This window comes from Oryctolagus cuniculus, chromosome 1 (genome assembly GCF_964237555.1).
Source record: "Oryctolagus cuniculus chromosome 1, mOryCun1.1, whole genome shotgun sequence".
In the NCBI taxonomy this organism is placed as follows: domain Eukaryota; kingdom Metazoa; phylum Chordata; class Mammalia; order Lagomorpha; family Leporidae; genus Oryctolagus; species Oryctolagus cuniculus.
In genome coordinates, this window is record NC_091432.1 from 65,653,026 (window position 1) to 65,678,453 (window position 25,428).

Sequence of the window (25,428 nt, forward strand, 5' to 3'; positions counted from 1 at the left end):
CCCAAGTGCCCACCATAGCCAGAGCTGAGTCAGGCCAAGGCTGAGAGCCAGGAACTCCATCCAGGTCTCCCTGGGTAGCTGGGACCCAAGTCCTTGAGCCATCACTGCTGCCTCCCAGGATGTGCATTAACAGGAAATTGAAATTGGAAACAGAGCTGGGACTTGAATCCAGTACTGCATCCCAAGCAGCACCTGAACCACCGCACCAAACACCCATCCCGTCTTTGTCTTCTGACCTTGCAGCCCCGTCAGATAGTCCCACTTGGATATTTCATGGGCAAGTGTAGATATTCTGACTCCATTTTGTAAACATTTAATTCATTAATTTTGTTTATTTGAAAGGGAGGGAGAGAAAGAGAGTGAGACAGAGATAGATAGATGCTGGCTCACTCCCTATAGGCCCACAGCAGCCAGGACTGAGAAAGGCCAAAACCAAGAAGGAGGCTGGGACCCTATCTGGGTTTCCCATTAAGTACCAGGGACCTAAGTACTTGAGCCATCATCTGCTGCCTCCCAGGGTGCTCGTTAGCAGGAAGCTGGATTGGAAGAGGAGCTGAGACTCAAACACAGGTACTCCGATATGGGATTGCAGCATCCCAAGTGGCATCATTTGGCTATGCCAAATGCCTGATCCATTATTTTAATTCTACCATTTTAATGTCTCTATTTCAACTCTGAGGGCATGTTGAGTATAAATAATAATTTCATCAGAATTAGATCAATATTGATGAGCTTTCATAAAGAAAATATTTTATGGAATAAATTCTGTGAAATTGATTTAAGCCATAAAAATGTTTGTATCTCTAACAGTTTTCTCCCATTCTTCCCTCTCATTTCAATTTTTTTCTAAAATTATTTTAAAGATTTTATTTATTTAAGAGGCAGAGCTACAGACAGAGAGGGAGGTCTCCCATCTGCTGGTTCATTCCCCACATGACTGCAATGGTTGGAACTGGGTTCATCTGAAGCCAGGAGTCATGAGCTTCCTCTGGGTCCCCCACGTGGGTTCAGGGGCCCAGGGATTTGGGCCACCTTCCACTGCTTCCCCAAGCCATAGCAGAGAGCTGGATGGGAAGTGGAACAGCTGGGACTTTGAACTGGCATCCATATGGGATGCCTGGTGCTGCAGGCTGGGGGTTTAACCTGCTGGGCCACAAGTCGCCCCTAGAATTATTTTTGAAACAAGTTTCTCTCTTTTAAAGGTTTGATTCATTGATTAGTTTTTGCTCACTTCATATGGACTGAAATTTCCATAACTTCTACTGTTATGTATTATTTCCACAAAAAATCTATTTTTCCCCCTGGGATAGATTTTTTAAGTATTTTTAAAGATTGATTGATTTATTTGAAAGGCAGAATGACAGAGAGAGAACACGCGCAGGCGAGCAATCTTCCATCTGCTGGTTGATTCCCCAAGTGGCCACAACAGCCACAGCTGGGCCAGGCTGAAGCCAGGAGTCAGGAACTCCATCCTGGTCTCCAACAGGGGTAGCGGGAACTGAAGTAACCGAGGCCTCATCTGCTGCTTCCCAGGCACCTTATCAGGGAGCCAAATCCGAAGCTGAATAGCCAGGTCTCAAATCAGCTCTCCAACGTGGGATGTGGGTGTCCCAAGCCGCAGTCTGGCTGCACCATAATGCCTGCAGCAGTTTAATCTTTTTTTTTTTTTTTTTTGAGAAACCAATTGCAAGGGAAAAATGTAGGAAGGGAGAAAACTGAATTAAAAGAAACTTAGGAAACATGTCAACTAAATGCCATTGGTGGATCTTGTCTGATTCTATTTTGAACAAATAGAACATCAAACAAGATTATGAGACAACATGGGAAATTTGAACACTGATGGGAGATTTAATGATATTAATTAGTTACACTTCATTTTTAGGTTTGATAATGATATCTTGTTACATATTTTTAAAGATCTTTAAAAATTTCTTTGAGGCGCCGGCACTGTGGTGTAGCAGGTGGAGCCGCTGCCTGCAGTGCTGGCATCCCATGTGGGCGCCGATTCCGGTCCCAGCTGATCCACTTTCTATCCAGATCTCTGCTATGGCCTGAGAAAGCAGTAGAAGATGGCTCAAGTCCTTGGGCCCCTGCACCCATGTGGGAGACCCGGAAGAATTCAGCTCAGCTCCAGGTATTGCGGCCATTTGGGGAGTGAACCAACAGATGGAAGACCTCTCTCTCTGCCTCTCCTCTCTCTGTGTGCATTTCAAATAAATAAATAAATCTTCTAAAAAAATTTCTTTGAAAGGGAGAGACAAAGAGATAAAGGCAACTTCATCTTCTGGTTCACTTCCCAGATGGCCACAACAATCAGGCCTGGACCAGGCTGAAGCCAGAAGCCTGGAATTCCATTGGGGTCTCCCACGTGGGTGGCAGGGGTTCAAGTACTTGGGGCATCTACTGTTGCTGTCTCAGGTGCTTAGCAGAGTTGGATCAGAAGTGGGGCACTCAGGACCTGAACTGACACTCTGATATGGGATGCCAGTACTGCCAGCAATGGCTTAATCTGCTGCACTACGACTGTTATTTTTAAGGGCCCTTATCTTTTAGAGATCCTTGCCGAGGAATTTCCTAGTAAAATAACATGAGGTCTTGGATTTGCTTCAAAATAATCCAGACACAGGAAAAATGCGTGGGAGCACAGATGAAACAAAGGTGGCCCCGAGTTGATATTTGTTGAACCATGTGACAGGAAAATGGGATTTCATTACACTAGTTTCTGTGCTGTTGCTGTCTTGAATTTTTCCACAATAGAAGTGAGATAGATCAGTAAATCCCATGAAGATTTAATTTTCTAAAAACAACACAATTTTATTTATCATGGTCAATTTTAGCCATTGGTCAGTTTTATTCTGATAGTAATTACTTCTATCAGTAATATTTGTTACAAACTGGCTAGAAAATGGATTATTTTAATTTATTTCTTAGCTATCTAAAAAAAAAAATTTGCGTTGGGGCTGATGCTATGGCTCAGCGGATTAAAGCCCTGGCCTGAAGCACCAGCATCCCATATGGGCGCTGGTTCAAGTCTCAGCTGCTCCACTTCCGATCTCTGCTATGGCCTGGGAAAGCAATAGAAAATGGCCCAAGTCCTTGGGCCCCTGCACCCACGTGGGAGACCGGGAAGAAGCTCCTGGCTCCTGGCTTTGGATCAGCGCAACTGTGGCCATCTGGGGAGTGAACCAATGGATGGAAGACCTCTCTCTTTGTCTCCACCTCTCTCTGTAACACTGTCTTCCAAAAAAATAAAATAAATCTTTAAAAAAATAAAATAAAAAGAAATTTGTGAAAAATTTTATTAGGATGTTTCAGTTGCAAGTCACAATATGCCTTAACGCAGTTGGTTACAACTGTTAGGGAATTCACTGTTTTCCATAACAAGTTCTGCATTGGGGCCCTCGGGCACTGATTCATTCAATGGCTCAGATGGCTCAGGACTCTGCTGCCACCCTCAGCACATCACCCTTGTCCTCATGGCTGCAAGAGGGCTACTTCATCCTCAGCTATCACGTCTGCATCTAATAATGCCCAGGCATTGTGAGAATTATTATTATTAGAATCTAATAATGCCCTCCTCTCCCTCTCCTTTTCCCTCTCTCCCCTCTTTCTCTTCTCTCTTGCCCTCCTCTCCCTCTCTCAACACAGAATCCATTTGCAGAGGTCCTTAGCAGCTTTCTCTGCACATCTAATTGCCCACATCAGACACATACTTAATTAATCCCTGGCAAAGTGAGTGAGACCACGAGGGCCTTAAAATAGTCACCATTCCCTCCTGGAGGGCTGAAGCTAGAGAGCCTGGCGCAGAAAGGTGGATCCTACTTGAAAGCCGGGCTCTGCTAGCATGTCATAAGGAAGACGTGTCACAGGGAGCAGCTTCAAGAACTTCTGCTAGACAGGGAGTGACAAGAAAATAGACAGAGGCAGAGAGGAATAGGCGAAGAAAGAGGCACCTTACATTCAGTCCTGAGTGCATCTGTGGCATCAGGATGTCCTGGGGAGGGCATGCAAACATCAGCTTCCACCCACAGGAACTGGGCAGGGGCCGGGGCTGGGGCTGGGAGGCGGAGTTAATGAAGCAGTCAGTTAGTTCCTTCTCAGGTCTTGCTTTTGAGTGCATGGATGGTTGCAGTAGAGAAAATAATGATTGGGTGTAAATCCCGTCTTTCTCCATGTGCCCATACTCAGAGAAATTGCCTTTATGTTTTATCTCAATCAGGGTAAAGAACAGAAGTCTGTGCCTGTTTTTATTTTACAGCATTCTTTATTATCAAGAAATAAAATATTATTTGTCTGAAGGGAGCACAGTTCATGAAATCCCTTTGTGAGTCAGTTTGAAGTTTTTTCTCGAAGACTTTTTAAAAGTCTGAGGCAATGAAATCAAGCAAGTAGGCTTAAAGGTTGGCAACAAGCTTCTCTCAAACAGGTTGAGCCAGTTCCTGTTTTTAAACTGAGCGTGCTAAGCCGTTAAACTAACCACAGAGCCTGTAGTTTATTTATTACATGCATTCAAGATCAAAGAAGTGAAGTGAACTCAGCAAGTCACCTGGGGATAGCTCAAATTTTCTATCTAGCCTTGCTGTATAGCTTTTCTCCTTTGTAGCTGGCTTTTGGTTGCCATGACAACTGGAGGGCTCAGGGAGAGAAAACGATTGTTTTGATTGCAGGACTGAGAGCCACAGGAAGATTTGGGACAGGTGTGGAAACATGGGGTGGCTGAGCCGATTCTCCCACAGAAACAATGAGGGCTGTATGGCTGTCTGTAGACAGTATACTGTGTGTGTCTAAACTGAGCATTTCTTTTTCTTTCTTTTTTAAAGATTTACTTATTCGAAAGGCAGAGTTAGAGAGAGGCGGGGAGTGAGAGTGAGAGATCTTCCATCACTATCATTTCCCACATGGCCAACATGGCTGGGGCTGGACCAGGCTGAAGCCAGGAGCCAAGTGGCAGGGACCCAAATACCTGGGTCATCTTCTGCTGCCTTCCCATGTGCCTTAACTGGGAGCTGGACCAGAAGTGGAGTAGTTGGGGCTTGAACTGGCGCTCTGATACCAAATGCCAGGATAGCAAGTGGAGGCTTTACCTATAGTACCACAATGTGGGCCCCTGTGCTGAGCATTTTGGGGTGTTTTGGAGAGAAGACAGCCATGCTGGCTTTGACAGATCCTCTCTGAGAAAGTAGTAGAATTCTCAACTCATGGAACAAGGTGGGTGTTAGGATACATTATCCCCTACTTGAGGGGAGATACTGACAACTGGCAGGCACAGACTCCTTGGAAGAGAGCTGTTGAGGCCTAGGTGGGAATTGGCCTTACTTGGTACACACTGGTGGACACTGGCCCTCACGTGGGGAGCCTCTCTGAATAGGTCATTGTGCCCAGTTCTGCCCCAGTCAAAGTCACCCTTTGGAACCCAGCTGCTGCAGGCAGTTTTAGATTTGATTCTTGTTTCTGTCCATGACAGATGCAGAACCTTCCCTCATTATGTATTCCTTACTTTTAGAAAGTTTAGGGGCTGGTGTTGTGACACAGCAGGTAAAGCCACTGCCTATGATCCCAGCATCCCATATGGGCACCCATTTGAGTCCCAGCTGCCCCACTTCCAGTCCAGCTCCCTGCTAAGGCCTGAAAAAGCAACGAAGATGGCCCAAGTGCTTGCTCCCCTGCACCCATGTGGGAAACCTGGATGAAGCTCCTGAATTCTGGCTTCTATCTGGCCCAGTCTTGGTCATTACAGCCATTTGGGGAGTGAACCAGCAGGTGGAAGATCAATGGAGGATCTCTCTCTCTCTCTCTCTCTCTCTCTCTCTCTATCTCTGCCTTTCAAGTAAATAAATCATCAAAAAAGTTTAGTGATTACATATTAATGATGATGAATTACTTCATTTTCATTTTTACTTGAAAAGGAAAAAGGTCTTTAATCACTGATTTACTCTCCAAATGCTGACAACAGCTGGGGCTGGGCCAGGCTGAGGTCAGGAGCTGGAACTCCACCCATGTCTCCTATGTGGGTGGAGTCATCATTTGCTGCCTTTCCAGGGTACACTTTAGCAGGAAGCTGGAATCGGAAGTGGAGCCAGGACCCCAAGCAGGCACTCCAATATGAGATGCAGGCCTCTCAAGTGACGTATTAACTGCTGCACCAAATGCATGCCCCAAATTTTAATCCTTAAAAAAAAATTTCTTCCTTTTCATTTGTGATGGTACTGATTTCAAGTAAAGATAGAGCAAGGTATTTGAGCCCCAAACTATGAACTGGAAAATTTGCTTGAAATCGGTGATGACTCATTTAACCCTCAGGAACTATTTTCTAGTGAATCACTGACTTGAATTATGTCATTCATTTATTCTAAGTCTGTTCTTTTGTGTTATTTCCTCTGCTTCCTTGACCTCATGTTGGTGAAAAGGGAGTTTGTTGATGTGTAAGCCTTGAAAAGTGCATTGATTATACAGTTCTTAGCACCATGTAACTGGAGTGTTCTAAGGCTGCCTTTTTGTTACATTGCTTGTTTTCGGCTTTTATATTTTATTCCTGAGCGTTCTGCAATCTCTATTTACTACGCATTTGAATCACAAGTATACACAAAAGAGGTGGCTTTTGTGACATGCTAAGACAAGGATGTTATGTTCCAGCTTAATAATAGCCTTGGAGGAAAATATTTTGTCTCAAAAGGTTGAATAGGTTTTACTTCAAAAGAGTTTGAGTTAATAAATTTAGGGTGATAAAAAGTCTAAAGAGCAATTCTTTGCCCTATAGTATTTTTTATTTAACTATTAATTAGATATAGTTTCATTGTGTTTGTGGCCTTACCTATTAAAGCTTATTTTCACATAGTCAAACAAAACAGGATGTACATGTTCAACTGCCTTTATTGTGGCACGTTGTTTCTTTTGGCTGCATTATGGCTTATTTAAAATGATTTCATGGGTGACTGTTTAGCCTAGTAGTTAAGACACCGGTAGGGATGCCCATGCTTCATAACGGAGTGCGTGGCTCCAGGTCCAGCCGCTTCATTTCTGAGCCAGCTTTCTGATGTGCACCCTGGGGAGCAGCGGCGCTGGCTCTCAGTGGGTTCCTACCTCCCATGTGGTTGAGTTCTAGGTTGAGTTTCAGGTTCCTGGCTTCAGTCTTATCCAGCTCTGGCTGTTGTGACCATTTGGGGGAGTGAATGGTTGAACAGAAGATATCTCTCTGCTTTTCAGATGAAATGAAATTTTTGAAAAAATCATGAGATTGCATATCAAATTATATATTTTGCAGCCACTTTAAAAATTTAGGTTGCAGGGGAGCAGGGGGGCCCTGTGGTACAGAGGGTTAAAGCCATGGCCTGAAGTGGCTGCATCCCATATGAATCCTGGTTCAATTCCTTGCTGCTCACTTCCAATCCAGCTTCCTGCCAATGCACCTGGGAAAGCAGGTGTACACTTTGAGCATGTATGCAAGAATTACCTTAGGACAATTGTTCTTAACCTTGGCAGTATATTGGAGACTTTAAAAATACTTGATGCAAGGAGGGTGTTTGGCCTACTAGTTAAAATGCTGGTTAACATTCCCACATTCTGTTTTTGGAGTGCTTGGGATTGAAACCCAGGGCTTCGGATTCCAGCTTCCTGCTAATGCAGATCACGTAAGGCAGTAGTAATAGCTCACATGATCGGATTCCCTCTACCCATGAGAGAGACCTGGAATGAGTTGCCAACTCCTGGCTTTTGCTATGGTCCAACCCTTGCTTTTGTGGGCATTTGGGGTGTAAGCCAGCAGATGGGAATTCTCTGTGCATGTATGTGTGTGTCTGTCTCTTGAATTAAAAGAGAAAAAAAAAATACCTGATCCACCTCCCCAAGAAATTCTAGTTTGGTTGGTTTGAAGTGGGCTCTGGATATCTATGTTAAAAACAGACAAACAACGACAAAAATCAACTCTTTCAGGCTCTTGAGAGCCATTCAGTTGGGTATTTACATAGATGTGGGATTGCCAGGTTATAGGATAGACGTATCTTCTAGCTTTGCTAGCACTGATCAATTGTCTTCTCAAGTAGTTTGTGCAAAATATACCCCAACAGCAATAGAGCACAGTCTCCATTTCTCCACATTCTCATCTATACTTCATGTTTTTACTCTTTGCTGGTTCAGACAAGTGCACAATTATACACCATTTAATTTCTATTTCCCTGATTTTTAATGAAGTTGAGCATCCTTTCATTTATTATTATTTTTATTATTATATTTATTGAAATTTGGAAATAGTCCTTGGCTATTTTTTATCTCTTGTCCATTTTTAAATAGTCATGTATCTTTTTCTTATTGGTATGAGGGAATTCTGAATACTAAAGCTACAGCCTTGCTGGTTGCAAATATCTTTTTCTCCAATTTATGCCTATTTTTGCAGTTTGCAGGTGCCCTTTCTATCTTGCTTTTTTTTTTTTAAGGAATTTATTAATACTTTAGATTCTCAGGGTCATAGAAAATGCATGATAATTACTACAACACAATTCTCATGTTAACGTGATAGTAATACAAAGAGAACAGATTCGGTGTAGTGCATAGACACAATTCTAAGCCCTTTTAAAGATTTACATTATTTATTTCAAAGACACAGTGACAGAGAGAGGGAGAGACAGAGAGAGAAGGATATTTTCCATCTGCTGCGCTGGGCCAGGCTGAAGCACAGGGCCAGGAGTTCCATCCTGCTCTCCCCCGTGGATGGCAGGGCTCCCAAGCACTTCCACTGCCTTCCCAGGTGCCTTAGCAGGGAGCTGGATTGGAGACAGAGCAACCAGCCCTTGAACCCGCACTCCGATACAGGATGCAAGCAACACAACCAGCAGCTCAAGCCTCTGTACCACAGCGCCAGCCTCAGTTTCTAAGTGCTTTTATCATACCAAGGCTCTCACTTTCATGTAATCAGATTCAGCAACATTTCCTTAATGATTTGTGCCCTATGTTTTGTTTAATAACTCCTCCTTTTGAAGTCACAAAGACATTCTCATATTTTCGTGATAGATTATTACAGTAATGACTGCGATGACTCATACCTTCCCGTATCCACTTAGGTCCTCCCGACGTTGACTCTGGACATTGGGGAGTGGATCCTGTGACTTGCTTTGCCAAATGGACATCAGCAAATGTGATGCTAGGAGAGGCTTGAAAAGTGCTTGTGCTTTGGGACTTGCCTCTCAGAACAGCCGCCTTCCGGGCTCACCTGCTACATATCTAGCACCAGCTGCTGGTCAGCAGAGTGAAGCCGTCTCAGACCACCTGGCCCAGCCAAGCCTTCCAGGACTGCAGCCTCATGAGTGACTACAGGTGAGACCACCACACTCACCACCCAGGGAAATGCACTCAAATCGCTGACCACAGAACTGCAAGCAAATGAAATAACTACTGTACTACGCCAGTTAGTTTGGTGTGTGTATATATACATATACACCATATATTTATATATATCTCATATCAGAGTGTCCTGCCCCACTGCAGCCTCCTTGCTAACATGCACTGTGGGAGGCAGAAAGTGATGCTCAAGTAGTTTTTGTGGAAGATTATTATAGTAATGGCTCCAGTAAACCATACCTTCCTGTATTCTCCCTCTTATAGGGATCCCTGCCACATGGCTCCGGATGTGGGTAAATGAGAACCCCACCCAAGTCACGTGGGAGACACAGACTGTGTTCCTCTTTCCCAGCTTGGCCTGGCCCAGCCTCAATCATTTCTGGCATTTGGGAGATGAACCAGCAGATGGAAGTGAAGCGTGCTCTCTCTCTCTCTTTCTGTCTTCCTCTTAAACACACACACACACACACACATTTAAGTATACATGGGCAAATAAGAGTGTGTTTTGCTGATTGATAGCTAGAGAAGTATATTAGCAGAGACTGTTAGTTGCTACACAATATTGATTTTTTTTTATATCAGAACTCAATGTTCTGGGCAATAGTTCCTAGTATGAATAATAAATAGTCTAAGCCACCCATGAAATCTTCATCTCTCTTATCTAGCATCTTCTCTGCTAGGGAAGGCTTATGATCTCATTGTGGGCAATAGATCTAAGAAGTCTTTGTGTGTGTGAATTTAAAAAATGTATTGATATAAAGAGATAAAGAGATATAGTGCATTTCATAGGTACAATTCTAAGAAGATAATCATATTTCCCTTTTTCACCCTCCCTCAATCCCCCCTCCTTCTTTTCATTTCCTTTATTTTTTGCAATAACAGACTTCCAACTTAGTTTATAATCACAGGCTTAATGCACCACTAACTGTAATGTTCAACAAGTTAAAAGTAGAAAAACCGGCCAGCGCCGCGGCTGACTAGGCTAATCCTCCACCTTGCGGTGCCGGCACACCAGGTTCTAGTCCCGGTTGGGGCACTGGATTCTGTCCCGGTTGCCCCTCTTCCAGGACAGCTCTCTGCTGTGGCCAGGGAGTGCAGAGGAGGATGGCCCAAGTCCTTGGGCCCTGCACCCCATAGGAGACCAGGATAAGTACCTGGCTCCTGCCATCTGATCAGCACGGTATGCCGGCCGCAGCGCGCCAGCTGTGGCGGCCATTGGAGGGTGAACCAATGGCAAAGGAAGACCTTTCTCTCTGTCTCTCTCACTGTCCACTTTGCCTGTCAAAAAAAAAAAAAAAAAAAAAAGTAGAAAAACCACTGTTCCACAGAAGTATAAACAAGGACTATAAACAGTAGTCAAATCGCAAGATGTCAGTTTCATTATTGTACATTTTTGGTGTATGGTATTCTATATTAGCTGCCACATATCAGAGAAAGCATAGGGTATATTCTTTTGGGGACTGGCTTCTGTCACTAAGCATAAAGGCATCCAGTTGCATCAATTTTGTTGCAAAAAACAGGGTTTCATTCTTTCTATGGCTAAGTGGTATTCCATCATTTATATATACCACATTTTCTGTATCCAGCCATCAGTTGATGGACATCTGAGTTGATTCCAGATCTTGGCTATTGTGAATTGAGCTGCTATAAATATGGGGGTATGGATAGTTCATATGCAGATTTCATTTCCTTTGAGTAAATTTCCAGGAGTGCAATGACTGAGACAACATGGTAGATTCATTTTCATATCTCTGAGGAATCTCCATACTGTCTTCCACAATGGCTCTGCTAGTTTACATTCCCACAAACAGTGGATTAGAGTACATTTTTCCCACATCCTCACCAACATTATTGTTTATTGATTTCTGTTTGAGAGCCATTCTAGCTGGGGTTAGGTGAAACCTCATTGTGGTTTTTATTTGCATTTTCATGATGGCTAGTGATCCTGAGCATGTTTTCATGTGTCTGTTGGTCGTTTGAATGTCTTCTTTTGTAAAATGCCTGTTCAAGTCCATTGCCCATTTCTTAAACCATTTCTTGTTTGTTTTGTGGCTGTTGAGCTTCTTGAGCTCTTTATATATCCTGGATATGAATCTTTTATGAATTATGTAGTATACAAATATTTTTTCTCATTCTGTTGGTTGCCTATTCACCTTTTTCTTTTTTAAAAGAATTTCTTTTTTTCTTTTTAATTTTTTCCCTTTAAAATGTTTATTTTTAAATTTTAGTTTTTCACAGATTCAATGTGCTATATAGGTTCAATTCTAAGAATGTAATAATATTCCCTTCCTCTCTGCCTTCCCCTCTTTCCCTCCCACCCCCCTTCCTAAGGAGAAGCCTTTTGAGAAGAAATAATTTGTTTCCTGGTAAAAGGGGATGGATGCTGCCAGTGTTACCTCTTAATTTTTCCTCCTTCTTCCAACTGGAGCACAGATGTGATGCCTGGAGCTACAACAGCCAATCTGTGACATTGCAGTGCCAAAAGAACTGCATAAAACAGTGGCTCTGGCCAGCACCGTGGCTCACTAGGCTAATCCTCCGCCTGCGGCGCCGGCACCCCAGGTTCTAGTCCCCGTTGGGGCGCCGGATTCTGTCCTGGTTGCTCCTCTTCCAGTCCATCTCTCTGCTGTGGCCTGGGAGTGCAGTAGAGGATGGCCCAGGTCCTTGGGCCCTTGTACCCACGTGGGAGACCAGGGGGAAGTACCTGGCTCCTGGCTTCGGATTGGCGCAGCGCTCCGGCTGCAATGCTCCAGCCATAGCGGCCACTTGGCGGGTGAACCAACAGAAAAAAGGAAGACCTTTCTCTCTGTCTCTCTCTCTCACTGTCTAGCTCTGCCTGTCAAAAAAAAAAAAAAAAAAAAAAAAAAAAAAAAAAAAAAAAAAAAAAAAAAAACAGTGGCTCTGACATTATTGAAGCCACTGAACTAAATCAGAAAATCAGAAACCTCCTATTTTGTTGTGTGATGAAAAATACATTCTCAATTTGAGACACTATTTGAAATTTGTTACTTCTATCCACATGTGTTCCTGTTTTAGGACCCAAGGTCAGCTTTCTAAAAATCAACTTGCCTCATGATCAGTTTGCCAAATGACCAATCACTGAATTGATAAAGCTTACTCATTTACCTCCAAGTTATCTCTTTTGACTTTCAAGGTAAGAAGATGCATGGAAACTGGGGTACAGCATTTCTGTCTGACACATGGACACAGCTGCAAACCATGGTTTTTATTTTTGGTGGCAATTGTACCTGGCTAAAAGTCAAGAATTCATTGACCATAGAATCAGAGTCAGCAAATTTATTTCATAAAGGAGCTGATAGCAAATATTTTAGGCTTTGAGACCTGTATGGTTCCTCTCAGAACGATTCCACTCTGCTGTGCTAGTGCCAAAGCCTTAGAGAGTATGTTGGTCAACAGAGGCAGCTGTGTTCCAACAACATTTTATTTACAAAAGCAGGTGGCAGGCCTGATTTGGCCCATGGAGTGTAGTTTGCCAGTCTCCTCCATGGAAGAAAGAAGAAAAAAGTGGATAATGATGACATATAATAGTCTCTGATGTGGTATCTAATATGAATTGCTGTAAATTTTACAAAGAAAAATTTTTGCTACATTTAGCCAGTTGTGCGAATTGCTCTTTCAGTGAAAGGCCAGTATATAGGTCAGTTGTGATGTTGTGAATGATTTACTCTAAAATTATGTTTTTAAATTGGTTGCTTAATGTATGTAAAAGAGCTATTGACATTTTTTTTTTTTTTTTGACAGGCAGAGTGGACAGTGAAAGAGACAGAGAGAAAGGTCTTCATTTTGCCGTTGGTTCACCCTCCAATGGCCGGCGCACGAAGGTGATCCAAAGGCAGGAGCCAGGTACTTAGCCTGGTCTCCCATGGGGTGCAGGGCCCAAGCACTTGGGCCATCCTCCTCTGCACTCCCTGGCCACAGCAGAGAGCTGTCCTGGAAGAGGGGCAACCGGGACAGAATCCGGTGCCCCGACAGGGACTAGAACCCGGTGTGTCGGCGCCGCAAGGCGGAGGATTAGCCTAGTGAGCCGTGGCGCCAGCCGAGCTATTGGCTTTTAAAATTATTTATTTATCTATTTTCATTTTATTTGAAAGGCAGAGAAGCAAAGAGAGAAATCTTCCATCCACTGGTTCTCTTCCCACATGCCTGCAACAGCTGAAGCCAGGAGCCTGGAACTGTACCCAGGTCTCTCACATGGGTGGAAAGGGACCTGAGTATGGCAGCTGCCTCCCAGAGTGTGCACAGCAGGAAGCTGGATCAGAAGCAGAGGAGAGGGGCCTTGAACCACTCTGACACAGGCTGCAGGCATCACATGGGGCGTCTTAACCATTGCACAAATGCCTGCCCCCTGATTTTTATGTAACGTTCTGTCCACCAGCCTTGCTAAACTCTCCTATTGACCCTAACAGTTTATCTGTAGGATCTTCTAGAGTTCCTATATAAACTTCTATACCATCTGGGAATAATATATTTTGTGTCTTCATTCCAAATTCTTGTATCTTATGTTGATTTTTCTTACTCCATTGGCTGAGGCCTATACTATAAACTTGAATTGGAAGTCTCATCTTTAAGTATTATTTTATAAAAAGATTAGAGTATGCATAATGGTCAATACATTTGTTTCATGGAAGGATTCTCACAAATGCATTCCTTTAAATCAATGATGATTTAATCTTCATTTAATTTTAATCTTCATTTGATCCTCCCAGCACATCCTGTGATAAGCGTTTTCATTCCTGTTGAACAAAATAGGAAACTGAGACCCAGAGAAACAGTGAGATATTCCTAAAGTGACAGTTGTGCCAGAGACTGTTCTCTAAATTCAGATTTGACTTAACGTATGCTTTCTCACCTCTAGGAGTCAGCGCCACCTCGGGACCTTGAATGAAGGGGAGGTGAGAAGACACATCTGGGGTCCTGCACTGTGGCATAGAAGGTTAAGCCTTAGCCTAAAGCACCAGCATCCCATATGGATGCCAGTTTGTGTCCCAGGTGCTCTGCTTCTGATCCAGCTCCCTGCTGGAAAGCAGCAGAAGATGGCCCAAGTGCTTGGGCCCTGCACCTGCTTGGAAGACCTAGGAGAAGCTCCTGGATTCTGGCTTCTGGCTTCCACTTGACCCAGCTCTGGCCGCTGTAGCCATCTGGGGAGTGAACCAGTGGATGGGAGATCTCTCTCTCTATTTATCTCTGTAACTATGCCTTTCAAATAAATATAAAAATAAATCTTTAAAAAAAAAAAAACAACAAAGACAGGTCTGGTTGAGTAAGTGTACTTTGTACAAGTAATGCTCCCCCCATGTGCGAGTCTAAAGCTGGTCTTTGGGGAAGGTCCAACTCGCGAGCTCTAGCCCTGCTAGCCAGAAGTCACTACTGTGGTCTAACTCCCATCTGCCTTCCATATCCTTTTCTAAATTATTTCAGCATTCAGAGGAACAGAAGTAAAAATGGGGGCATGCAAATCTGATCTCAAGAATTTTTGAAGACTGAGCTAAGACTTGAACCCAATTATCTTGACTCAAAGGGAAGTGTGTTTCTGTTATACATACACCTCCCATTCTTCTCCTTCAATGCTAGATACCATTTTTGACTGTGCTAATTATTTTATATGCATATCTTATTTAGCCCTCTTGACTTCTTAAGATCCTAATTATTACCCTTATTATGTAGTTGAAGTTTAGAGAAGATACGTGACTCACTCAGTGTCATAGATCCAATAAATGGAAAAGTTGGGATTTGAGCATAGATTGTTCTCATTGCAAAAGTCCTGTGGCTGACCATTAGGTCAGACTTAGGAATAGTTGTAGTGATAATGATGTTTTTTTTAAAAAAAATTTAATATTTATTTTTAAGGAATACAAATTTTATAAGTAAACTTTAGGAATATAGTTATTCCTCCCACCACACCCACACTCTCACCCCATCTCCTCCTCCCTCTCCCCTTGCCAGTCCCATTCTCCATTAAGATTTGATAATGATGTTTTAACAGTAATAAAATAATCTATAATTTAATGATAATTACAACAATAATAAAAATGTAGTTGCCCATTATGATGCCACTGCATTGGTCTGAGATACTTTATGATAGCCCTAGGCTTGTATTTATCTTTGTAAGTTAAGAGATCAGTGGAAAACCAGACAAGACCTTTCAATAGCTCGCCCATTCATAGTGATAATTGTGTTCTATAATGAACCCCTCCCTGGAAAACTCTTTGAGGATCAACTCTATAGAGTGTTTGTTGAGGGAAAGGAATCACTTGTGCGTTTATACGGTTGACTGAAGAAGTGAGTCACTGTCACAAGCAGGGCTGGTTCCTTTTCTGGTCTGGATGCGCAGACGCTGGGAAAAAGCTGCTCTTGTTCTGCAGTGGTTGCTGGCTTGGCGTGCTGGGTGTCCCCCACTTTCCCCATCTCCTCTCCTCTCCACCCTGCTACAGCCCACTCTGGACCTCGGGCTTCCTTCCACCCTGGCCTCCAGCGGGGTTGGGCTCTGGGAAACACTGGCCCGTGAATGGCAGGAAGAGGAGATGGAGGGTGGAAGGTGATCTGATTCATCGGCTGACATCACTCATGTCAAAGGGCCCTCTCCCCACAGCCCTGCTTAACGTTGGGTTCCAGTCGCTGCTACCTCCCCTCACCGGATCAGCCTTAGAAGTGGTACCTTCACCCCACCAGGCTGTGGGTACCCTGGGGGGTTACACAACTCTACGTAGTGCTAATAGTGTCTATTAGCCTCTCCCCGGCTGAGCTGTTCTGAAAGGCTTCTCTTTCCTGGCAGACAAGCTGAGGTGGCAGGTGGTCTCGTCCCTGCCCCATCGCTGGAAAGGCAAGTGTGTAGTAGAAGAGAAGGAGAGCGTGCGATGGAGCTGGAGAGGGAGTCCTGATGCCAGGGAGGCCCACACTTCATCCCCGAGGCCCTGGCTTCTGCCGCTCTCCCTTCTATTCTGTGAGTTGCCCCATGGAGTTATTATTTGATTAAAGCATATTTTTGTTACTGCTAACTGTATACTCAATGGCGTGCAGGCCAGCAACAGGAGGCCCATTAATGTCTGAGGTGGGTTTTCTGTTACTGGTCTTGAGGTGTACTAGGGGAGCTCATGGCTTGTGACACTGTGAAGTCAGGTAGAGGTGGCTCTCCCGGCTTGACAGTGCTGTCAGAGACCCTGTTTGTCATCCAGTGCCAGCTTCCTCCTGATGCTGTCTCTCTACAGAGTGGTAAAAAGGAAAAAGAAAAAAAAAAGCCTGTTGTGTTTACCCTCGACCTTGCATGTGGTGGGAGACAACTGATTACTTCCAGACACTCTCCAGAAACGTCAGGCAGTTCTTTCTCAGAAACCTTCAGCAAACCTCTTCTTGCTTCTCATCAGCTCAGAGAAGGTCACAGCCCCACCCTTGAGCCAATATCTGTGGCCGGGATGTGCCTGGGTAAGCCTGGGCCTCAGCACTGCCCCTCGAGTCAGGGGTAAGGTCGGCTTCTCCAAGCACTCCTGGGCTCCACAGCAGGGAGGCAGAGGGGAGAACGGTGGTGCACCGTTAGAGAAGGGAGGATGGATTCGGGAAGTCACCCACCGGATCGGCTCTGCTTGTGTGGGTACAGAAGCCAGCAGTTTACCTCCTGCTTACACTGCTCTAAGTTTCCTTCTTGTCTTGAGAAACCCCTGATTAATGAACGGGGACGATCTTGGCAGCGGCCGTCCCTTGCCAGCTGCTAGCTGTGTGACTCTGGCCACGTCCCACAAGCGGTCCAAGCCTTCGCTTCTACTTCCATACAGTTGAGACGAATGCTGCCTGCCTGTCTGATAGGATTTCTGGGAGGCTCAAGGCAGATGACAGACCCGAAAACACCTTGTCGCCTATAAGAGGTTAGGGAAGCGGGAGGGTTCTTCTTCTTCCCTATTTTTACTTCTATTTCATGAGAGCGACTGTGTGGACATCTTTTTCAGTGCACAGTAGAGAACTGTTATCTGTAGGCACAGCAGCATTGTTCTTGCCATACCCTGGAGATCACGTTGCTCTCTTGAGTGAGCAAATGAAATACTCCCACCTGGCCCGGGAAGGCTGGCTCTCTGGCAACCTCCCTGAGGTTGGATCCTCAGAGACTTTCCTCTGAGCCACTGGGAGCCAGAGATGGATCGGCAAGGAACCAAAATGCCCAGGTCACTGCGGTCATCCCATCTAGAGGGACTTCCTAGGCACAGTCTGGAGTCTCCTGCCACGCAGGACCAAGTACACACAAGTACGACCACAAGAAAACAGCGTGAATTATCACAGGGACCAGCTGCCTTGCAGCTGGAGATTAGGGAGGCTGCTATCTTCCAGTCATTGTGCAAGCGCCTATCAAGGTAAGGCCTTTTATGGCTGACAGTGATAAGGAGGGAAGCCCTGAAGGAAAAGGTCACACGAGGACAGGAGGTTGGACAGGGTGAGCAGAGAGGCCTTAGGACACCTGGGAATCTCTGAGTTTCCCTCTCCAGTCCCCTAGAGGCTGATATTCTGCTTTGAGAAAATGGGAAGTGGGGTCAATTTAATTATAAAAAAAAAACAAAAACAAACAAACAAAAAAAAACAAAACTAGCTTTCAGGAATCAGGAAACAGGCAGATGCAGAGCCAGGCGCTTACTCCCCGTGACTACGCCAAGCTTGCTCCAGTGACTCGGCGCCGTCTCAGAGTCTGAGGCTGGGCTGGCGCTCACAGGGAGAGCCTTCTGCGAAGGCCCCTCCTTCTCTCCGGAGCGCTGGCCCATCCTAGAAGTCACGGAGTAAAGGAAGGGCAGATCTGTCCTATGTATTTTGGTAAAAACTCTCCCGCCTTTGACAGCTGGTGCCTAAGGAGGCATTTTTGAGTCCTCAAGGGCTCTCACTCTCTGCTCCAGGGTCAGGCAACTGCTTGGTTCCCCAGCCCAGAGCCAGCACACAGGCTTGGGTCCTGTGAGCCTGAATCCAGTTTCCTTTCCCACTGCTACTTCACGCGCATTGTCAGGGAGTGTTTGGGAAACACGCATTGCCTGCCTTCATGTTTAGGGCACCGTGACAGATAAAGTAAGCGTAATTGTGCCCATGTTTATACATCAGTGAGCAAATATCACGGTCCTCGTGCTCACTGGGATACTGCATGTACTAACATTGGAACGATCCACAGAATATTAGCATAGCCCTATTAAATTCATTAAGCACTCAGTATTTAAAAAAAAAAAATCTAGGTTCTTCTTGCTTTTAGTTTGGTCAGGAACAGAGGGCACATCCTCAAAAGGATTTTAAAAAATGAAAGAGCACGTGCTTAGCATCAATTGAGTGACTGATTTATTAAATGTCTCCTTACATTATTTATTTACTTTCCTGTCCTTTGAAAGGCAGAGAGACAGAGAGATGCAAAAACAGAGATGTCTCATCCACTGTTTCACTCCTCAAAAGCCTGCGACAGCCAGGGCTAGGCCAAAGCCAAGAGCCCAGAACTCAACCTCAGCCCCTATGTAGGTGGCAAAGACCCAAGTACTTGAGTCACTGCCTGCTGTCTTCCAGGGCGAGCATCAACAGGAAGATAGGATTGGCAGTGGAGCCAGGCTCTCTGATATGAGCGTCTTACACTGTACAAATACCTGCCTCCAAATGAGGGCTCGAAACCAGTGAAGCATGCAAGTAACTTGTTGCTAATAATAGAAGCAGGGGCCAGCGCTGTGTCAAAGTGGGTTACATCTCTGGTCTGAAGCACTGGCATCCCATATGGGCGCTGGTTCTAATTCTGGCTGCTCAGAAGATGGCCCAAGTCTTTGGGCCCCTGCACCAATGTGGAAGACCTGGAAGAAGCTCCTGGATCTTGGCTTTGGATGCTCCAGCCGTTGTGGCCATCTGGGGAGTGAACCATCATATGGAAGACCTCTCTCTCTGTCTCTACCTCTCTCTGTAACTCTGTCTTTCAAATAAATAAAATAAATCTAAAAAAAAAAAAAAGTCCTGTTACAAAAACAAAGGAAAACAAACAAAAAAATGTCCTCTTTAAAAAAAATAATAAAGAAGCCGACGCCGCAGCTCACTAGGCTAATCTTCTGCCTGCGGCGCCGGCACCCCGGGTTCTAGTCCCAGTTGGGGCGCCAGATTCTGTCCTGGTTGCCTCTCTTCAATCCAGCTCTCCTCTGTGGCCCGGGAGGGCAGTGGAGGATGGCCCAAGTGCTTGGGCCCTGCACCCGCATGGGAAACCAGGAGGAAGCTCCTAGCTCCTTGCTACAGATTGGCACAGCCATCTGGGAGGTGAACCAATGGAAGGAAGACCTTTCTCTCTGTCTCTCTCGCTGTCTATAACTCTACCTGTCAAATAAAAGTTTAAAGAAAAAAAGAAATGTAATCCCCAAATTCTTTTATTAGTGCTACTTGGAGCTGGGTCATTTGGGCAGCGATTGGGTCACAGGGTGCTGCCCCCATGAATAGATTAATCCGTTTCTGGACCAATAGGTGTTGTTGAGGTAAGCTGGCTTGCTCTGCTCTGCCTCACCACCTGACGCCCTCCCTCATGTTCTAATGCCACAAGAAGGCCCTGGCAGGTGCTCATGCTGTGCTCTTGGACTTCCAGAACCACGACCTCAGTGAACCCCTATTCTTTATGAGTTTCCCAACTTGTAGGATTCAGAAGGAACAACAGGAAATGCACTAGAACATTGCCAAGGTCAACAGCTAGGAAGGGAGTTAGAGTCAATGTAGCCACAAGTTCTTTTCAGCAACTCTCTGCAAGACCAGCATCTAAGGAAGCTGGCCCAGCTTCTGCAGGATGAGAACCCACAGGGAGGGGCCCCCTTCAAGGCAGACACGCATGTGAGACACCGGTGAGCCTTCTAGCTTAGCTGGCTGTCTAGGTGAGCGCAGCTGCACGCATGAACTCAGGTGAAACCAATAGAGGAAGCGCCCAGCCAGGCCACACAATTGTGAGAAATATGCAGTCGCTGCTGTTCTCAGGCACTGTGTGAGGAGAAAGGTGTTACGGAGCAATAAACAACCGGAACAGTCCGCTGTGATGTCCATGTTCCAAAGCTGGCGCTCGTTCCATTACACCTGTTACCATTTCGTCATCCATACCGCAGCAGAACTTGATAATGTGTTAGTCTCCTTTGAATTCTTAATCAAATTAGATTCCAGATGCACAGAATTGCAAAACCCCAAGGTGTGTTTGGAAAACAGGAGGCCAGTCTCAGACGGAAGGGCTGCAGAAGAAATGGTACAAAGAAGGGTCTATGGCAGAAGGATTCAGAGTAACGGCTGTCTTTTTTTTTTTTTCCTTTTTAAGAGAGAGAGATCTTCCACCTGCTGGTTCACTCCAGAGATGGCCGCAATGGCCGATCTGGAGCCAGAAGCTTCTTTTGGGTCTCGCACGTGAGAGCAGGGACCCAAGCACTTCTCCCACTGCTTTCTCAGGTACATTAGCAAGGACCTGGATTGGATGTAGAGCAGCTGGGACTTGACCCAGTGCCCATATGGGATGCCAGCACCGCAGGTGGTATCGTTACCCACTACACCACAGCGCTGGCCCCAAAAGCTGGTTTTAATCATAGATCCACCATTTGATAGCTCTGTGACTTTGAGCAAGTCCCATAACCTCCCTGTGCCTTGATGTTACCATCCGTTCAAAAGGCACACAAATAGAACCTACCTCAAAGGCTCCTTGTGAGTGAGGTAACAGGAGTAGAAGCCTGGATCGGGTGCGGACTATCAGTTGAGCAGCAAATACCCAGACCCCAGCCCGCTGTGGAGAATAGCACAGATACAGGATTCGCACTGGTGATGATGTGTGCCTGTGATGGAGGGGCTACCAAGCTTTTGTGCAGCCCGCCCCCATGCCAGCAGCAGCAAAGGCTGATTTTATGGTGGTGGCTGGGGTGGTGAACCCTTTTGGGAAGGTCCTTCCTATTGACGTAATGGGTTCAGCTATAAAGTGTTTCACATCTTCGTGTCTTTCAGCCACTGCTGTGCGTGCACACAATCAGGAAGCATTAAGTCTGGGTTCTGGTCACCCACTCGGCTCTCACTGATGTCACGCTGGCCACGTGCTCCACTCTGCTGGGTCCTGGGAGAAGCAGGACTGGTCTCTGTTCCCACAGATGTTATGGCAGATGGGGGCAGGGGGGGGGAGGCTGAGGAGGCAGGCAATTGCTACCTCGCAGGGTGAGAAGCATTTTGTTGGGGGAAAGTATGCCTGACCCAGCCCGGAAGACAAGCCAAATGGGATGGATCTCAGCTCCTGAGACAGTGCTCCCAGCAGATATCCCCGAGAGAAGTAGGAAATTCTCAGGACGATGCCTGCAGTGTTGCACAGGACCGGTTCGCTTAAACAGTGAGCTCACGCTGAGGGGGTGGCGAAGACCAGCCTGTGTAGTAGGAAAAGCTCTCTGGGAGTGGAACTTCATCCCTGACAGCCAAGCATAAGATGACAGCTGGCCGATCAGAACAAAGCGATGACTAAACAGTAGTCACAGAGGCGAGCCATTGGCAGTGACCTAGGGAAGCCATCTCAAAAGGCCACCCAGAGAGACCAACAGGAAGAAAGTGAGGTTAAAGGATCTGTCATCGCTCAGCTCATAAATATGCAGAAAAACAAAGGGCGAAAGAATGGGGCTAACGGGTTGGATGACCTGGAGTCTGGCTTTGGCTTAGCCTCAGATGCCCATTAGTGTGTGATGTTGGGTAAGAGATGTCCCCTCTCTGAGACTTGTGAGCTATGGGGGGTTGTATCAGCACGTGAGAGGTGGTGTCAGTGGTCAGACACAGGATTCCCACGCAGCTCTGCGGCCCCGGCACTCCAGCCACAGCCTGGCCACGCGCAAAGGAGCTTGGGGTCGCCTCTTGAACAGGTGAACTCAAGAGATCCCTCTTCTAGAAAGGGAACCCCCCCTTTGTAAATCCGTGGCTCGTTGCCCTGACTGCTGAGGTTTTGCAGGAAGAAAGACTGTGATTTGACTGCATTTCCTGTCCCTCTCTTGCTCTTGGCACCCTCTGAAGAGCTCCTCTTTCTCTTAAAGGGAACTCGGAGAAGGCGCATGGAAAATGATCTTGGAGGAGCACAGCCCAAACCGGACAAGTCAGTGTAAATGGTGGCACTTCCGGTCCCAGCGGGATGCTGATTCCCCCACTCCAATCACGTAGTCCTGGTAAGGGCTGGAAGTCCTCAGGACCCCCTCTTTGGCACAGGGGTGGCCTTTGTCACTTCAAGCCAGAGCGGAGAAAGAGAAGACTGGAGGTCAGGGAGAGGGCTCAGTCTCTCTCTGATGGCAGAGCTGGGAGCCAGAGCCGGAGCGCTACACAGTCGTGACCTTCCTGGGTGGAGGAAGCCAGTCTGCAGGGGGCAGTGGACTTCCAGAGAAGACAAGAAGCTGGGATGGGTGGGGGCGGGGTGGAAAAGAGCACCATCCTCTTGGTGGCCAGCTTTGTCCTTCCTTAGAGCAATCAAGGTGTGCTTTGACTTTTGGGGGGGTTTTGTACCTGGCATCCAAAAATGTATGGCCCAGAAATCCTTAGTTTTCCACTGGAGCTGACTACTTCCTGTGTTCAGAAATGAACGAAGCTCCCCCTGGCTCTGGGGCACCCCAGGTGTGGCTCCCCTGGAGTAGCCGCTTTCTTCTCCCACATTCAGGCCTTTCCCAGTTTACCCAGGAGTCCTCCTGAATGCTCCTCACCGTGAGGCTTTGCTGGGCACAGGGCAGGGTTATCCATATTAGGCATCAAGAATATCAGGGTTGGGGCCGGCATTGTTGGTGCAGCTGGTTAAGTTACCGTTTGCAATGCTGGCTTCCCATACTGAAGCATCAGTTCGAGTCCTGGTTGCTCTGTTTCTGATCCAGCTCCCTGCTAATGCACCTGGGAAAGCAGCAGAAGGTGGCTCAAGTGCTTGGGCTCCTGCACCCAGGCAGGAGAGCCAAATGGAGTTCCTGGCTCCTGCTTTCAGCCTGGCCCTGCCCCAGCTGTTGTGGCCATTTGGGGAGTGAACCAGGAGATGGAAGATCTCTTACTCTGTCTCTCCTTTTCAAATAAACAAATATTAAAAAAAAAAAAAAAAAAAAGAACAAAACCAAAGCAGATGACCAGGATGGAGTGCCTTGCTCAGAGTCACACAGCAAATTAGAGAGCAAAGTCGTGCAGCCGGAATGTGGCTGGTACTCTGTCCACTGGGCCAAGCCCTCTGCTCACCTGGGCCAGAGCACTGCAGTGGCTCAGAACACGCGACTTGTCCGCTCAGCAAGTACCACAAGCACCGTTCGAGGGCTCAGGGTACGGTTGAACGAGACCTAGTCTGTGTCCTCACTCACAAAGCTGATGCTGCAGCCTGCGTCCAGGGCAGTAAACAACAGGAATAAGGTACAGCAAACACGACTGCAGCCAGGAGAGCGTGAAGCCTGTCAGAGAAGGGTAGGGATAGGATTCTCAGCAGGGCCACTGCCAGGCGGGATGGCACCTTTCTGTGACTCTTGAACAAGCAGGTGCTTTTTCCTCCAAACACGTGACTGCCAGGGGCCAGACAAGTATCAGGAAGAGATAGCAATCTGAATATCTATGCCGGGATCAGCACAGCCTGGATGTGTCAGCGTGTGGCCACGCTTCCTGGGGTGGGGAAATAAAGGCAGGCTGCCTTCCTGTGGGCCCCAGGATCCCACTGCCCAACCTGCCATGGTTTATTTAGGCAGCACAGCCCCCAGTGTGGCTGCTCCTGGGGCCTCACTGACACCACAACCCCATTTTCCTGCTTCTGCCTAGTCCTCCCGTGGAGCCCAGAGCCCTCTCTCCCTGTGGGTCATTCAATCTCCTTGGACCTGTTTGGTCTCCTGGGAACCAGGTTAAGAGCTAGTGTTTCTGGGCTGTAGCCCTCAGCTGTGCTTAATTAAAAAAGAGCAACACCTGATCCTGTCTGGGAGGGCCACGCCTGCAAGGGGAAAGTATCTGAAGGCCTGGGCATTTGCAGCCTTTTCGTGATTGGCTGCCAATTATGTCATTCCTTTGTCTGCAGGTGTTTGTGTGTGTTTCTTTATCTGTGTGTGGGAGACATAAAGCAGAAGGGAGCATGCCACTGGGTTGTTGCTAGAATCCTGAAAGATTAGGCGTTGGAAGAAATGCATGGTGAAAATAAACAGCAAACGCAGATTTAAAGGGGAACAGGAGCGTGAGCTGTTGCAAGGGAAAACTGGAAGAGGGTCCAGGAAAGAACGAGAACCACTGCATCTTCTTGCTCTACTCATACAGGGGTCGGGCGCAGAGGGGATATATGGGACTCTCAGGGCTTTTCAAAACAGCTGACTGGTGGAGCTGTTTCCCTCCCTCCCCATCATCTGTACCTCTGTATAAAGATAGAACAGAGTTGGATTTCCATGCCCTGGATGTCTTGATCTTGAAAATTAGCTCCACTAAGCGATGTCACTGGCCCCCATTCCCACACCCCACTCTACTGCCCGTCACAGTGCTTGCACGGTTGCTCAGGTTGTGACGTTATGCCACGTATATGACTGCTTATTATATTATGTTGTTTACAGTATTGCTTATTGATTCTTGCTGAGTTCAAGGAAATTCTCTACATCTAATTCCCTCTTTCTTGCATGCCTCTCTGCAGGCTCTTCTGAGATAGTTTAAAGAAGCTGTTACCATCCTGTGAGCATTCAAGGGCAAGGACTTTAAAGAGTGCCTGCCTTAGCTTTGCAGATCGCAGCCCCGGAGCACAGGCCCAGAGAGGCATTGGGTGACAAAGGTCAGCCAGGAGTGAGAGGCAGAGCTTAGGTGTCACGGCCAGGGTTCTTTCTGTCCCCCCGCCTCTTTCTGTCCAGCCGGGGCGTAGATTGGCCTGAATTTTGGCACCGTTCTGGAGAGCCTGCTGCCTTACCCCTTCGGGCTGCAAGTCCCTCTTTTCCAGTTCCTGCCTCTTCCCTCCTTTCTCTTTCTCGAATTTTGAATCTCATCCAGGAGCCACAACAGGTGTTGGGCTTGCTCCTCAGCCATTCCTGAACGCTGGCCGGCAGGATCTGGTGGGTGGGGGGTGGGGCGCGCCCTTGCTCCACCCAGCAGGCTGCCAGACCAGTTTCAATGCTACTAAAAGGCTCCTCCCTCCTTGGAGCGTCCAGT

The 25,428-nt window shown here is 46.5% G+C and overlaps 1 long non-coding RNA gene across 1 annotated transcript in view; it reads left to right on the forward strand.

Annotated features, from left to right (window-relative positions):
* LOC103350015 (uncharacterized) overlaps positions 1-14,596 on the forward strand; it is a 32,698-nt gene extending 18,102 nt beyond the window's left edge. The window contains exons 2-4 of the long non-coding RNA XR_007910459.2: positions 9,054-9,306; positions 12,367-12,484; positions 13,093-14,596. This is a non-coding gene — a long non-coding RNA (uncharacterized lncRNA). The remainder of the gene's footprint in view (positions 1-9,053; positions 9,307-12,366; positions 12,485-13,092) is intronic.
* The last annotated feature ends 10,832 nt before the right edge of the window (positions 14,597-25,428 follow it).